The sequence below is a fragment of the Odocoileus virginianus genome, chromosome 7, assembly GCF_023699985.2.
Source record: "Odocoileus virginianus isolate 20LAN1187 ecotype Illinois chromosome 7, Ovbor_1.2, whole genome shotgun sequence".
Lineage (NCBI taxonomy): Eukaryota > Metazoa > Chordata > Mammalia > Artiodactyla > Cervidae > Odocoileus > Odocoileus virginianus.
Window position 1 is genome coordinate 14180367 of NC_069680.1, and position 15091 is coordinate 14195457.

Genomic DNA, 15091 nt, shown 5'->3' on the forward strand with positions numbered 1-15091 from the left:
TCAGTAAAATTTTGGATAAAGAGTGCTTATTCTAACTACTTCCCAGGAAATTTAGAAGCTATCACATGCTAGATCAACATAAAATTTTATTATTACCATTATCTAACATTTTGTATGATTTCAGCTTAGTGTTTTATCTTGCTTAAGAATGACCAGCTCTCTCCTTCATCTTTTAAAAGTAGACTAGAGAACATAAGTCCAAAGAAGTGAATTTCTAATAGTAAAATTTCTAGTGCTTTGGCCTTAGGATCGTCTTGCCGTTTGAGAGTGGGGAGAACTTCTTGGTATCCCTGAAACAAGTGTAATTCAGGCAGTTGAGTATTTTGCTTACATCTCAGGCTGCATCTGAGTCACACTCCTGGATGCTCACTTCAGGCCTGTGGGTGGCTTAGAAATTTGTTTTAGAAACAAGGTTTATGTGTCGATTGCACTTCCTCCATGGTTCTCTCATTGTCTATTTCTGACATTATTTGCATGAAACCAGATATTTGATTTTAAGAACATCTGTTCTTCCCCACCTGAGTCAATGCTCTTCTGCCTGGGCTGGAAGAAGAGGCGCTCTGCTCAGCAAGATTCAGGATGAGGGCAGCAGGCGGAGGTGAGGGTTGGTGGGGATGTTTATGAACACAAACAAGTTTCTGGGGCATTCAGCCTCAGAGGAAGATGTGATGAGTGAGGAAGCTCTGGGGAACTAGTATTTAGCCCGGTTTTTCAAATAGGCATGCATTCTTTTAAACATCCAGACTTAAAATGATTTCACTCTTTAGGTTAGAACTCTTTCTCAGATGTGGTGCTCTTCCTTACCTCCAAGATTGGAGCATGTGGAATTCATTGAGCCCTTATTGGGGCTCAATGCCTGCTTGGCTTTATTTTTGTCCTCTAAATGGAAAGCATGGAGGCTGATACCTAAATGTTATTAATAGCACATGCACTGTATTATACTGTCAGGCATGCTTTTGGGGTTTATGAAGGGCAAAGAGATTTATTCCTGTACTAAATGGCCCCAAGGCCCAAGGATGTGAGGGGCTGGCTGAAAAGAAGGGTCATGGCTGGTCTAGTGAGATGCTGGTGCTTGACATGAGCAAGGCCACAGACAAGCGGGGACACCTCCTCCCTAGGCTCTCTGGCCTGGTCTAAAACTCTCACAGTGGCAGAAATCACTGAAAGGTCTTAAGCAGGGGCATGAGTGAACAGATTTATATCTCCAAGGGTCTGTTAGACTGCAGGTGAAAAGTGAAGTGGAGGGGTGTGGAGGAAGCTCCTGAGTACTATGGTCTAGGTGTGGGGAATGTGCCAGCATTCTTGTGATCTTGTATCCACCTGGCTTTCCTTTCCAGATTGTTCTGCTTGCTTTCTCCCTCCTAACTGCTGCCTGTGTTCTGCCTTGCCAGGTTCTGCTCAGATCTTTAAGCCAGACTTGTTCCTCCACTATTTTCCAATAGGAACTGTCTCCTACCTTTTAAATACTTCCCCTCATTCTGCCTCGAGTCAGGGTCTGTAGTTGACAGTCCTGCATTCCCAGTGTGTTATCATTCCCTTGAGGGCTGGACAGAGTCTCACTCATCTCAGTGTTTACTGTAGAAGCCAGCTCAAGTATGTGGGTGTGTTAGATTACATGTTGTTCTATAAATGTTAAGTGGTATTTGAAAATACAAGAGTGTTGTTGAATAAATAAATGAATGGATGGATAGTAAATGAATGGGTGGAGATAGTGAGGGAATTTTTGTGAGTTGATTCTTGATGGCGATCTTATAAGCCTCAAGTTAGAATTGTATGTTAACTTAGTCAATTGACTTGATGTAAGTTCCCTGTGTGTGCATGTGTAACCACTCACTTAATTTTGTTTGTGTGCATAGTCACTCAGTTATGTCCAGTTTTTTGCAACCCCATGGACTGTAGCCTGCCAGGCTCCTCTGTTCATGGGGATTCTCCAGGCAAGAATACTGGACTGGGTTGCCATTTTGCCATTTCCTACTCCAGGGGATCTTCCTGACCCAGGGATCAAACCCACATCTCTCACATCTCCTGCATTGGCAGGCAGATTTTTTTAAATCACTGCATTACCTGGGAAGTGTAAATTCCTTGTATTTTAATATATTGGATTTAAAATGTCCATTTTGTGGCTGCCCTGAAGCCATTTTGGTTTACTCCTAAGTCCTTAACTGTGTTCTTGGTGGATGAAACTGTGACGGAACGGAATGTTGCTATTTTAGAGGTATATAAGGGAGATTTTGAAAGATGCCTGTTACAAGTTCCTCCTAGGACTTCTCAGGCTTGCATAGATAGACAGCAGTCACCTGCATGATGTCACTTAAGGGAACTTTAGAGGAACTCCTACCTTCTCCTCAAAACAATCCTTCCACTGTTACTGAATGCATTCCATGGACTCAACCCACAGTGAGGCCAAACAACACAGAAATCTTGGAGCTGGAAGCAGAGAAAAGTTTATTGCAGAGACATACAAGGAGACAGGTGGCTTATGCCTTAAAACCCCAACTCCTCCAAGGCTTCCAGCAAAGCCTTTCTATAGAAAAGATGGAAATTGGTGTGGCTAGTTGTTGCAAACTTCTTGGTATAAGATATGTCCTTCGTCCTTCTTGCGGCTATCCATGTAGGTAAGGTCATGGGCAGGTTACAATTTTCCTGTAAACGACATCAAATCAAATGTTGCTCTCTGTTCTGCAACTTTTTATCTAAAGGTGTAATACTCTTAAAGGTCATAGCCTTGAGAATTATATAAGAAAGAAAAGGGGAGGAATTAAATTCTGACTCCATGCCTTCTTGTGTCTTTCAACACTTAACAAATTGCCCCTCATTTTACTTGTTCAAGGTCCCACGGCTCGACTTTCATCCTCCGAGGTCCAGGCCTTGGCTAAGAGGATGAGGGTACCTGTGTGGGCTGGCTACCCTTCCCGGGAGCACTGGTCCAGGACCCAGTCTGGGTCCTCCTGCGAGTGCCAGTCGAAGAGGCAGATCTCAGTGGGCAGTGGCCTCCAGGCTAGGTCCCCAGACCCTGCCCAGCCGTTGTTACTGAGGGATCAGGTGCCCAGGACCCATCTTGTCCATAGGTTCTTCAGGTGGCACAAACTGGGGGCCAGGTCTGTGGACTGTGACCAGGGTGACTGCCACCATGGGAATCGCTGAGATGTTGACCATGGGTGGAATGGAACCCACAAAGTCCACACACTAAAGATCTCTCGCTAATGCCATCCCAAAGGCTGCACGCCAGGCTGCAATTACACCACCTGTTCATGGACGCCTTCTTCAGCAGGGTCTGTAGTTTTAAAGCCATGACCTAATGTTCCTAGAAGAGGTTCACATTCTTCCTCAAATGGGTTTCCTACCAAGGTTTGATCAGTTCAGTTCAGTTCAGTTCAGTCTCTCAGTCGTGTCCGACTCTTTGCAACACCATGGATTGCAGCACACCATGCCTCCCTGTCCATCACCAACTCCCAGAGTTCACCCAACTCAGGTCCACCAAGTTGCTGATGCCATCCAGCCATCTCATCCTCGGTCATCCCCTTCTCCTCCTGCCCCCAACCCCTCCCAGCATCAGATTCTTGTCCAATGAGTCAACTCTTCGCATGAGGTGGCCAAAATATTGGAGTTTCAGCTTCAACATCAGTCCTTCCAATGAACACCTGGACTGATCTCCTTTAGGATGGACTGGTTGGATCTCCTTGCAGTCCAAGGGACTCTCAAGAGTCTTCTCCAACACCACAGTTCAAAAGCATCAATTCTTCGGCACTCAGCTTTCTTCACAGTCCAACTCTCACATCCACACATGACCACTGGAAAAACCATAGCCTTGACTAGATGGACCTTTGTTGGCAAAGTAATGTCTCTGCTTTTCAATATGCTGTCTAGGTTGGTCATAACTTTCCTTCCAAGGAGTAAGCGTCTTTTAATTTCACTGCGGCAGTCACCATCTGCAGTGATTTTGGAGCCCAGAAAAATAAAGTCAGACACTGTTTCCACTGTTTCCCCATCTATTTCCCATGAAGTGATGGGACTGGATGCCATGATCTTAGTTTTCTGAATGTTGAGCTTTAAGCCAACTTTTTCACTCTCCTCTTTCACTTTCAGCAAGAGGCTTTTTAGTTCCTCTTCACTTTCTGCCACAAGGGTGGTGTCATCTGCATATCTGAGGTTATTGATATCTCTCCTGGCAATCTTGATTACAACTTGCACTTCCTCCAGCCCAGCGTTTCTCATGATGTACTCTGCATATGAGTTAGGTAAGCAAAGTGACAACATACAGCCTTGACATACTCCTTTTCCTATTTGGAACCAGTCTAGTTCCAATGTCCAGTTCTAACTGTTGCTTCCTGACCTGCAATAGGTTTCTCAAGAGGCAGGTCAGGTAGTCTGGTATTCCCATCTCTTTCAGAATTTTCCCCAGTTTATTGTGATCCACATAGTCAAAGGCTTTGGCATAATCAATAAAACAGAAATAGATCAACTGATAGCAAATCTTTTCTTGAAAGATCGAGGACCCACAGTGCAGGGGTGTGGGGGAGAAGGACAGAGTGGAATGAAGAAAGAGGAGGTGGGGGAGTGTGGACAGGCTCCCTGGATTGATCATCGTGCCTGGGGTTCCAGTTTAAAGGGTATTTCGGTCAGGATTGTTTAGGTCAGAGGTCAGTGAACGTTTTCTGTAAGGGGCAGAGCAGTGAATATTTTGGGCTGCTTGGTATCTGTCACAACTACTGGACCTGCCCTTAATGTGTGAAATCAGCTGTAGACAATACATAAATGAAGTGAGTGTGGGGGACCAGGGGAGCTGTGTAGGGTTGTTTACAAAAGCAGGCTTTGTGAGCTGATTTTCACCTGCCAGTGTAGTTTATTGACCCTGGTCTAGGTTATTCTTAATTGATTAGACAAAAGCAAAGCTCCTAGCTCATGGATTAATGGTAAAAGGGATTATTTCTGGCTTATATTAAAGTCTAGTGTAAGTCAGAAGAGTGCTTCCTTGGCCACTCAGGGACTAGGGCTGACAGACTCTGTCTCAACAGAGCTTCTACGGTCACCTCGGCAACAAGAAGACAAATGGGTGAACTGTATCCTGGCTCTTGAGGTTGTTACTTGGAAGCAACATGTGTAACGTCCACAGCCTCACTTCCATTGGGCAATGTGAGTCACATGGTCACATCTATTTAAAGTGATGGGGAAGGGCACAGAGGGAGAACCAGAATTCTGGGCTGGGTGATTTGCACTAATGAGAACCACATGTGGGGAGGCCAGAGTTCACAAGGGTGCCCCCATTCTCTTCTCACCCCACAGAGGGGGCAATGGTGGCTTCCTGCTCCTCATCTAACATCTGCAGGTCTGCAGGTGACCTGACCTGAGTCAGCACTTCCACACCATTCCCACCACCGTCTGGCTGCCCAGGGTGGTGCCCCGACTCAGATCTCACCTGTGCCTAAGTTTGTCTGGCACTTCTGACAGCCAGAGTCTGATAGAATTAGAGGATGAGTTACTCTGCAGCTGAACTGACTGGCCTGTTGAAAATCTTCACTTTTCAGTTTCTTAAAGATACATTTCCACTCAAGTTCTCAAGTTTCAGGCTCCCCAGGAAGAATAATTTTGGCTTGGCTGGTCTTTTTAGTAGTTCTCCAAGAAATAGTCAGAAAAATATACTTTATATATGTTTATCACATATCAAGCAATGTTTGGGCAACGTTTTACTGCCTGGGACTAGACTTCCCGTCCTGGTTAACTTTCTATTGTTTACCATACTTCACTGTACACTTCAGCCAAGCCACGCTCAGAAAGGAACAATATGGTTCCCTGTCTTCATGTTACTGCCCACATGTTCCCTCTGCCTAGAAATGCAAACTCTCGGGTTGATCACCAGACCTAGGTCAATTTTGTTAATAATGTTCCAGATCTTGAGTGTGTATTGAGTTCACTAGTCTTCATTATATTATTAAAATCAATCCATAACTCTAATGAAAAAGGACTATCATCACTATCATGGTGATAGTGTGTTATGAACTAAGGATTGTGATTAATTCAATTCTGGGAAACTGTGGTCAAATAAATAGATAAAATCCTATTGAGCAGGGGTTGGCAGACTATGGCCTGAGGGTCAACTTTGACCCAGCACCTTTTTTCGTAAATAAAGTTTTATTGGAACACAGCTATACTCATTTATATTGTTTTCACACTGTAATGGAAGGGTTAAGCAGCTGTGATGGAGACCCAATAGTCCACACAGCCTGAAATATCTACTTTTTGGACTTCTGTAGAAAATGTTTGCTGATCTGTGCTGTTGTGTATGGTAGGTGAGCACTGGATCTCAGCCATGGGGTCAACACAAGAAAGCATTAGCTGAATGTATTGGGGTTGAGTAATTGTTATCAGTAAAAAAGGATTACAGAAGAGCTTCCATAAGAGAGGTCACCTTGAGTTCTCTTTCTGTCTCTGGTGGTTTATTTACTAGTAACAGAATCCTAAGTCAAACTGACTTAAGCAAAATAGGGGGTGGGTTGGAGTGGAGGCAGAATAATTGGCAAATATAACCTAAATTCGGAGGAGGCAGGGGTGGAGCTGACATGAAGTTTGCTTTGCTTTCTGAAATTGGATGCACTTAGTCTCTTGCTCACTAGTTTTCTTGTTTGAATTTCTCTGTGTGTGCTCAGTTGCTCAGGCATGTCCGCTTCTTTATGGATTTCAGCCCTCCAGTCTCCTTGGTCCATGGGATTTTCCAGGAAAGATGACTGGATTGCCATTTCCTCCTCTAGGGGATCTTCGCTACTTAGGGATTGAACCTACAATGCAGATGATTCTGCATTTCCTGCATTGCAGGCAGTTTCTTTACCACCGTGCCACCTGGGAAGCCCAAGTTTCTCTATGCATTGTTTCATTTTCTGTTGCAAATGGACTAGGAGGCAGTGAAAATGCCACTGGGGAGCTCTGAACTTGCATATTCCAGTTTTGGGCTGGAGGAAAATGCTTCCAGTTTCCAATTACAAAAATCATAGGGCAAGACTCTAATTAATGGGTTTGGATTTTATGGCCACCCCTTGGACCAATCACAGAGACTGAGCCTGAGAGATACTTATATGGCCACTTTGGTGATACGAGGAATGGGCATTTTACTAAAAGCCATGGCCATTGGAAAACTGTTGTAAATTGCTTCTCCAATATGTCTTTTCTATAGCTGGGTATTCATGGAATTGATGGGCAGGGGCAATGGACCAAGGCATTTCTAGACATATATTTGCAAACAAATGAAGGAATCAGCAATCTGAGACATTATCCATTGGTTATGAGACTTTTGAAAGGGGAATAATGAATAGATTTCTAGTAAATGTACAGGGTTATGCAAATACCACCACAATGCAATTCTAGAACATTTCCATCACCCCAAAAGATCCCCAGCCCCAGGTAACCGCAATGCTAATTTCTCTTTATGGCTTTGCCAGTTTTTGGATAACCATATAAGTGGAACTGTGCAATATGTGGTCTTTTGTATCTGACTTCTTTCATTTAGTATAATGTTTTTGAGGCTCATGCATATTGTAGCATGTGTCAGTGTTTTGTTTCTCTTCATTGCTAAAATAAATAAGCCACCATATTGATATACTACATTTTGTTCCATCATTTGATGGACATTTGAATTGTTTCCAGGTTTTGGCTTTTCCAAATAGTGCTACTGTGAACATTTTCCTGAAAGTCTGTGTGAATAGTTGCTTTTATTTCTTTTGGGAAGATAGAAAGCCTCTGTGACTTCTTAAATTTCTTTTTATTTTTTTCCTTTTAGTAGCTGTTTTCCATTTAGTAGTTTTAGAGAATATATAGGTTCAGTTCCAATTTGAGCTGGTTCACTGGTTTTAAAAAACTTTCAATTCAATTAGAAAGTTAATATTTGGATTCACTGTGGGATTTAGCAAATGAGGATATTCATTCTAGTTTCTGGTTCATGTTCCACTTTAGTTCCTGTCCCCAATGGCAACTTAGAAGTCTGTAGCAGATTCCATGCTGGAAATGAAGACAGATTAGAGTACACGGAGAAAACTCATCTCTATATTAAACTCAAGCTTTGCAGTTAAATTGCCTTCTCTTCATCCTCCAACCCACATGCCCACATCCATCCTAGGGTACAGGATTTTATTCATTTCATAAAACCTCCCACAGTCATCTCCGGTGGAAGGTTGTGGATTACTGCCCTAGAGGCCGCTAGGGGCAGGCTCTCAGAGTGTGTGATGCAGTGACTCAAGCTTCCAGAGCATAAGTCTGTCTGGCTCTAAAGGCAGGGGTGTCTCCTACAGGAGCACAGTTGTACTTTTGGGAAGCAAGAGGCAAGGTCACGGCTGTTCCTTTTTCCTCTCTGACCTGCTGCCCTTCAATCATTGATCTTACTTTAATGCCACCTCCCACATTTAAGTGTGATTTCCAATACTTATAAAAATGTATTTACAGGTAAAGGTGAGATGATTGTAAAGATCTCACCTATGTCTGGCAGATTTTGGGTTTCAACTACAGAAGTATTTGCTATGTATGACCTGTCTTTCAAGTAATTGAATTCCTCTTTGGGTTCTGGGTTAATTTAAAATGGACAGTTGGCAAATGATCTAAGAAATTGTATTTCTGTTAATATAGAGCCCACTGGCAAACCGGTTCATCATTTAACACTGAAAGTCACTCTTTTAGTTAAACTTCCCCATTATCTGTTTAAATTTCTACCCCCTCCCTACATGTCACAGTAATGCAGGATGAGAGGGGAAGATCAGAAGGACATTATTGGGAGAGACGGATTCAAGTGCTGGTGTCAATGACCTTGATCTTTCAACCTTGGAGTTCCCCACCTACCTTCTTCCTGTGAACTCCTGGTATTTCAGTATCTGAGCATAAGCACCAAAGAACTGGATTTACCAGACTTCTTGACTTATGGACTTCTCTTTTTCTAGATCTAACATTTCAGTAGGCGAATATCCAATGTTACCTGACATCTGCCTATCTATCTAATCAGAGAGGAAGAGAAGGCGGTAGGAGTTCAATGGTTCTGTTTACTAAATAGGGAAATGCAAGCTATGTCTTATGGGATTGCTTAATCCATAGTGCCAGGGAGCAGGGCCAGTTCCTGATCTTGGAGCAGCTGTGATCTTGAAGCCCAGAATCCTCCCCTAATTCCACTAAAGCCGTTCTAACCATACTGTGTTCCTTTCCACCATAACCCTGTGAGACAGCATAAAGAGCACTTTCCAGATTTTACAGAAGATGAAACTGAGATTTAGTTATGTGAAAGTGGCTAGAATCCATGTGACGTGACTCTGGTTCAACATTCTTTGCTCTTTTCTGAAGATTGCTTATCCTTTTAATCCAAATGATATTTTTACTTTTACTTTTACTGAGAGCACAGCAATCAGTCGCAGAAGCCAGCAGACAGGCAAGCTTAGGAGAGGAGTGTGGGGGAATTCGTTGGGAGACTTGTAAGAACAGCAGAAGTTGAGAGAAAGTTGGGTTCCCAGCAAAGGCCAAAGTCAGGGCCCTAATGGGGAAGACGTTTCTCCTGATTGCTGCTCCTGACTGTTTCTAAGAGTTCAAGGAACAAGGAGCTGGACAAACAAAGCATTTGAATCCATTTCAGCCTGGTACTAGAGCTTTCCCACCTGGCCGTGGGGTCCGGGGAAGAGACTCCTTTGTCTAACTGCACGCCGGCCCCCTGAGAAAGCCTGCTGTTAAAAGTTTTGACAGTGCAAGGTGAAGGCAGGTGAGGTTTATTTTTCATTTTCATATTAGCTCTTTTGTCTAGCATCCTTCACCCTTCTGGTCCACTTGCTTTCCTCCACTGAGTCTAGTTCCATCTGGTCTGAATGTTGTTAATGAGGCTCCCTACTTTTAAGTGAGCCTAAGACTCAGGTCTGACCAATCAGAGTTTCGCTCTCCTCTTGGATCCAAGTTTAGGAAATGGACATCTTCCCAGATTGGACCAATGAGAATCAGAACAGAACTTTAGCTTTAACTGTGAAGAAAGAGACATTCCTATTAATATTTTCTGTTGGACTGACTGCCAGCATTTTCGAGATTTGTATTCTCACAGCTCCGTCCTGCCGCTGCGATGGAAGAGTGTGTGAAACAGAGTGCATGCCTGCTGAGTCGCTGCAGTCCTGTTTGACTGTTTTCAGCCCCCTGAACCACAGCCCATCAGGCTCCTCTGTGGCACTTTCCTGGCAAGAACACTGGAGGGGGTTACAGTGCCCTCCTCCACAGGATCTTCTCGACCTGGGGATCGAACCACGTCTCCTGGGTCTCCTGCCTTGCAGGCAGATTCTTTTACTGTTGAGCCACCAGAGAAGGCCCTGAAAATAGAGCCTCAGGAAACAGAGCTGCGAGACAGAGAGAACCGGATCCTTGTTCCTTCTCCTTCTTACTGTTATTATTATTTTATTTTTTTATTGATGTATGATACATTGGACTAGTCTTCAGAGGCCAAATAAGTATATCTGTGCCTATTTGGAAATATGTATACGTTTGTGTTACCACCACTCAGATCACAACATAGACAATTTCAAGGGCTCAGATAGTTCTCTCATGCCCCTCCCCGGATAACAACTTGCTGGAGAGGACTAGTAGTCCATATGTTCTCAGTTGGGTGATACCAACCAAGTGTTCTTGGGGGTGGGGAGAAGCAAAAAACTCATGGCTATTACAGTGGTTTGTGTCCTGCCAAAAGACCATCATTGCATAAACAGATATGCAGTATGCCTGTGATATTAACATGTAATGAGGGAAGTGTTTTAGGGAGAAACTGTCTTAAAAGGCTCCAGTCACAGGGGTTGAGGGGGCAATAAAGGAAAAAAAGGCTAAGAAAAACTGCATTAATCTGAATCTACAATTGCTAATTTATTTTGCCATTGCTTAAACTTTATAAAATGCAATTCATGAACTTCATATATGTTGTTGCATGTATCAGTTGTTTGCTCCTTTTTTGATTATGGTTGAATTATTCCATTGCATAGATATTCTGTGTGCTAGTCACTCAGTCATGTCTGATTCTTTGTGACCTCATGGACTGTAGCCTACCAGGCTCCTCTTCCATTGGATTTCCCAGGCAAGAATATTGGAATGGATTGCCATTTCCTTCTCCAGGGGATCTTCCTGACCCAGGGATCAAACCCAAGTCTCTTGTGTCTCCTAAACTGGCAGGCAGATTCTTTACCATTGCGCCACCTGGGAGGCCTATATAGATACGCTACAGTTTGTTTATCTGTTCGTCTCATGATAAGATATTTGGGTTGCTGTCACATTTCACCTGTTGTGGATGCAGTTGCTATAAACATTTCATATATGTATTTTGATGGGCATATGTTTTCTTTTCTTTTGGATAAATGCCTAGAAAAATTCCCAGGTGGTGTTAGTGGTTAAGAATCTGCCTGTCAATGCAGGAGATGCAGTTTCCCTCCCTGGGTCAGGAAGATTACCTGTGAGATGGTGCTGGATCTGAGTAAGCATATGTTAAACTTTAGATAGTGCCAATTTTCCATAGTGGTAGTATCAGTGTCCTGCAAGCAGTGTATGAGAGAGTTCCAGTTCCATATTCTCCCAACACTTGGTATTTTCAGTTTTTTCAATTTGAATCATTCTGGAGGGCTTGTATTGGCAATCTCATTGTGGTTTAAATTTGCCTTACCTTGATGTTGAGCATTGTTTCCTAGGTCTATTGGCCATTTGGAGATCCCTTTTGTGAACTGAAAGAAAGGCAATGCCAAAGAATGCTCAAGCTACTGCACAACTGCACTCATCTCACATGCTAGCAAAGTAATGCTCAAAATTCTTCAAGCCAGGCTTCAACAGTTTGCGAACTGTGAACTTCCAGATGTTTAAGCTGGATTTAGAAAAGGCAGAGGAAATAGAGATCAAATTGCCAACATCCATTGGATCATCCATAAAGCAAGAGAGTTCTAGAAAAACATCTATTTCTGCTTTATTGACTATGCCAAAGCTTTTGAATATGTGGCTCACAACAAATTGTGGAAAATTCTTCAAGAGAAGGGAATATCAGAACACCTGACTTGCCTCCTGAGGAATCTGTATACAGGTCAAGAAGCAACAGTGAGAACTGGACATGGAACAACATACTGGCTCCAAATCGGGAAAGAAGTACGTCAAGGCTGTATACTGTCACCCTGCTTATTTAACTTATATGCAGAGTACATCATGAGAAATGCCAGGCTGGATGAAGCACAAGCTGGAATCAAGATTGCTGGGAGAAATATGAATAGTCTCAGATAGGCAGATGATACCACCCTTATGGCAGAAAGTGAAGAAGAACTAAAAAGCCTCTTGATGAGTAAAAAAGTTGACTTAAAACTCAACATTCAGAAAACTAAGACCATGGCATCCAGTCCCATCACTTCATGGCAAATAGATGGGGTAACAATAGAAACAGTGAGAGACTGTTTTTTGGGGCTCTAAAATCACTGCAGATGGTGACTGCAGCCATGAAATTAAAAGATGCTTGCTCCTTGGGAAGAAAAGCTATGAACAACCTAGACAGCATATTAAAAAGCAGAGACATTACTTTGCCAGCAAAGGTCCATATAGTCAAAGCTATGGTTTTTCCAGTGATCATGTATGGATGTGAGAGCTGGACTATAAAGAAAACTGAGTGCAAAAGAATAGATGCTTTTGTGGTGTTGGAGAAGACTCTTGAGAGTTCCTTGGACTGCAAGGAGATCCAACCAGTACATCCTGAAGGAAATCAGTCCTGAATATTAATTGGAAGGACTGATGTTGAAGCTAAAACTCCAATACTTTGGCCACCAGATGCAAAGAACTGACTCAATGGAAAAGACCCTGATGCTGGGAAAGATTGAAGGTGGGAGGAGAAGGGGACGACAGAGGATGAGATGGTTGGATGGCATCACTGACTCAATGGACATGAGTTTGAGTAAACTCCAGGAGTTGGTGATGGACAGGGAAGCCTGACGTGCTGGAGTCCATGGGGTTGCAAAGAGTCAGACACGACTGAGCGACTGAACTGACTGAACTTTGTGAACTCTCTTTTCATGACTTCTATCTGTTTAATTCTGGGTTGCTTGTCTTTTCCTCATTGGATTGTCAGGTACATGTATTGAAAATTTCTTCTTCCAAGCTATGGTTTGCTTTTAATTCTCTTGGTGTTTACTCTTGATGAATAAAGTTTTTAATTTGTTGAAGTCCAATTCTCTTGTGTTTAAAAAATCTTTCCCTATTCCATGGTGATAAAGATTTCTTCCATATCTTTTCTAGAAGTTCTATGCATTTTGCTTTTCCCGTTAGGCCTATTCTTGAATTAATATTTAGATATGGCATAGATAGGGATTAAGGTTAAGATTTTATTTTTCCCATTTGAATATCTAACTGCTCAAGTGCTATTCATTACAGAAAAACCAATCATTCTCCCATTAAATTGAAATTATGTCTTTAGTGTAAATCAAGTGACTGTGTATGTGTGATATGTTTCTGGATTTTCTATTTTACTCCATTGGTTCATTTCTCTAGCCCTGCAATAATAGCACATTAATATAAGCACAATTTTAAGAAGTCTTGCAATTAGATATGGTAAATTCTCCAAATTTCTTCTTCAAAATTATCTAGGTTATTTTAGACTTCATGCATTTTAATATAAACTTTATAATAAACTTGCCAATTTCCAAAAAAGAAAACTTGAGATTTTGATTGGAATTAAATATATTTCATGAAAATAATATATCTTCTCTAAGTCTTTAAATTCTCTTTTTAATGTTTTATTCCTTTCAGTGTAGAGAATTGTGCACATTTCTTTATTCTTAGATATCTGGTATTTTAAAATGCTACTGTAAATGAAATTTGTGTTTAAGATTTTCTTTTCCAAATTTTTCTTGTTAATGTATATCTATTGATTTTGGTATCATTATCTCAGTCATGCAACATTGCTAAACTTGCTTATAAATTCTAAACATGTTTGTAGATTCTGTGGAGACTTTTCACATCCAATCATATCATTGGCATAAAATGATATTTATATTTTTTTTTCCAATTTTGTACCTTTTGTGTCTTTTTGTTGCTTTGTTGCACTAGCTAGAACTTCTAGTACGATCTTAAATATACAGAGTGATAGAGTATATCTGAATCTTGCTTCTGACATTGGGGGAATTTTTTAAAATATTTCATCCTTAAATATGATACTAGGTGAACCATCTTAACTTTAATTGAGATAAAATTTACAAACAATAAACTGCATCTATTTGAAGTACGTAGTTTAATGGGTTTAACCACTGTGAAAGCACCTGTATAATTAAGAAAATCATCATTGATATCATCTACAAAAATTTGTGGTTGGCTAAATTCTAAGAATGATCCTCAGTGGAGCTCAGCCTTGTGAATTCCCTCCCCATTGAGTGTGCATGGAACCTGTGAACCTGAAATGTCATTCCCATGATTATATTGTATATGTTATATGGCGAAATGAAGACCATTCAGCTTGGCCTAACTTAATCACATGAACCTTTTAAAAGCAGAGCATTTTCTCTGTCTTGGGAGTAGCAGAGGGATTAAATTAGAGAGATTTGAAGCATGAGAAGGATTTGACTTGCTTTTGCTAGTTTGAAGATGGAGGAGCCACTTGAGAAGTTAGTCTCATGAAGCTTAGAGTGACCTCTGGCTAACATCCAGCAAGGAATCAGGGCCTTCAGCCCTACAAGCCCAAGTATATTCCAATGACCTGAATCAGCTTATAAGCAGATTCTTCTACAGGACTTCTAGAGAGAAGCCCAGCTTCATGTTGATTTTGGCTTTATGAAACCATCAGCAGAGAACCCAGTTAAGTCTGTTTGAGCTTCTGACCTAAAGAACAACAGTGAGACATAAAAGGAGCATTGTGTTAAGCTGCTGTGTTTGTGGTAACTTTTTTTTTTATTGCATAAATATGTATTTTTAAATTTCAATTAGAGGATAATTGATTTACAAGGCTGTGTTGATTTCTGCTGTACAAAAACATGAATCAGCTATAAGTATGCATATATCCCCTCCCTGTTGAGCCTGCCTCCCCTCTGACCCTACCCCTCTAGGTCATCACAGAGCTCTGAGCTGAACTCCTTGTATGACAACTTTTTGTGTGCTA

General features: G+C 41.8%; 1 long non-coding RNA gene across 1 annotated transcript; it reads left to right on the top strand.

Moving 5' to 3' along the window:
* The first annotated feature begins 543 nt into the window (after positions 1–543).
* Positions 544–13172, top strand: LOC139035970 (uncharacterized). The gene is made up of 3 exons (XR_011488632.1): positions 544–598; positions 5016–5133; positions 11664–13172. It is a non-coding gene; the product is annotated as an uncharacterized lncRNA (long non-coding RNA).
* The last annotated feature ends 1919 nt before the right edge of the window (positions 13173–15091 follow it).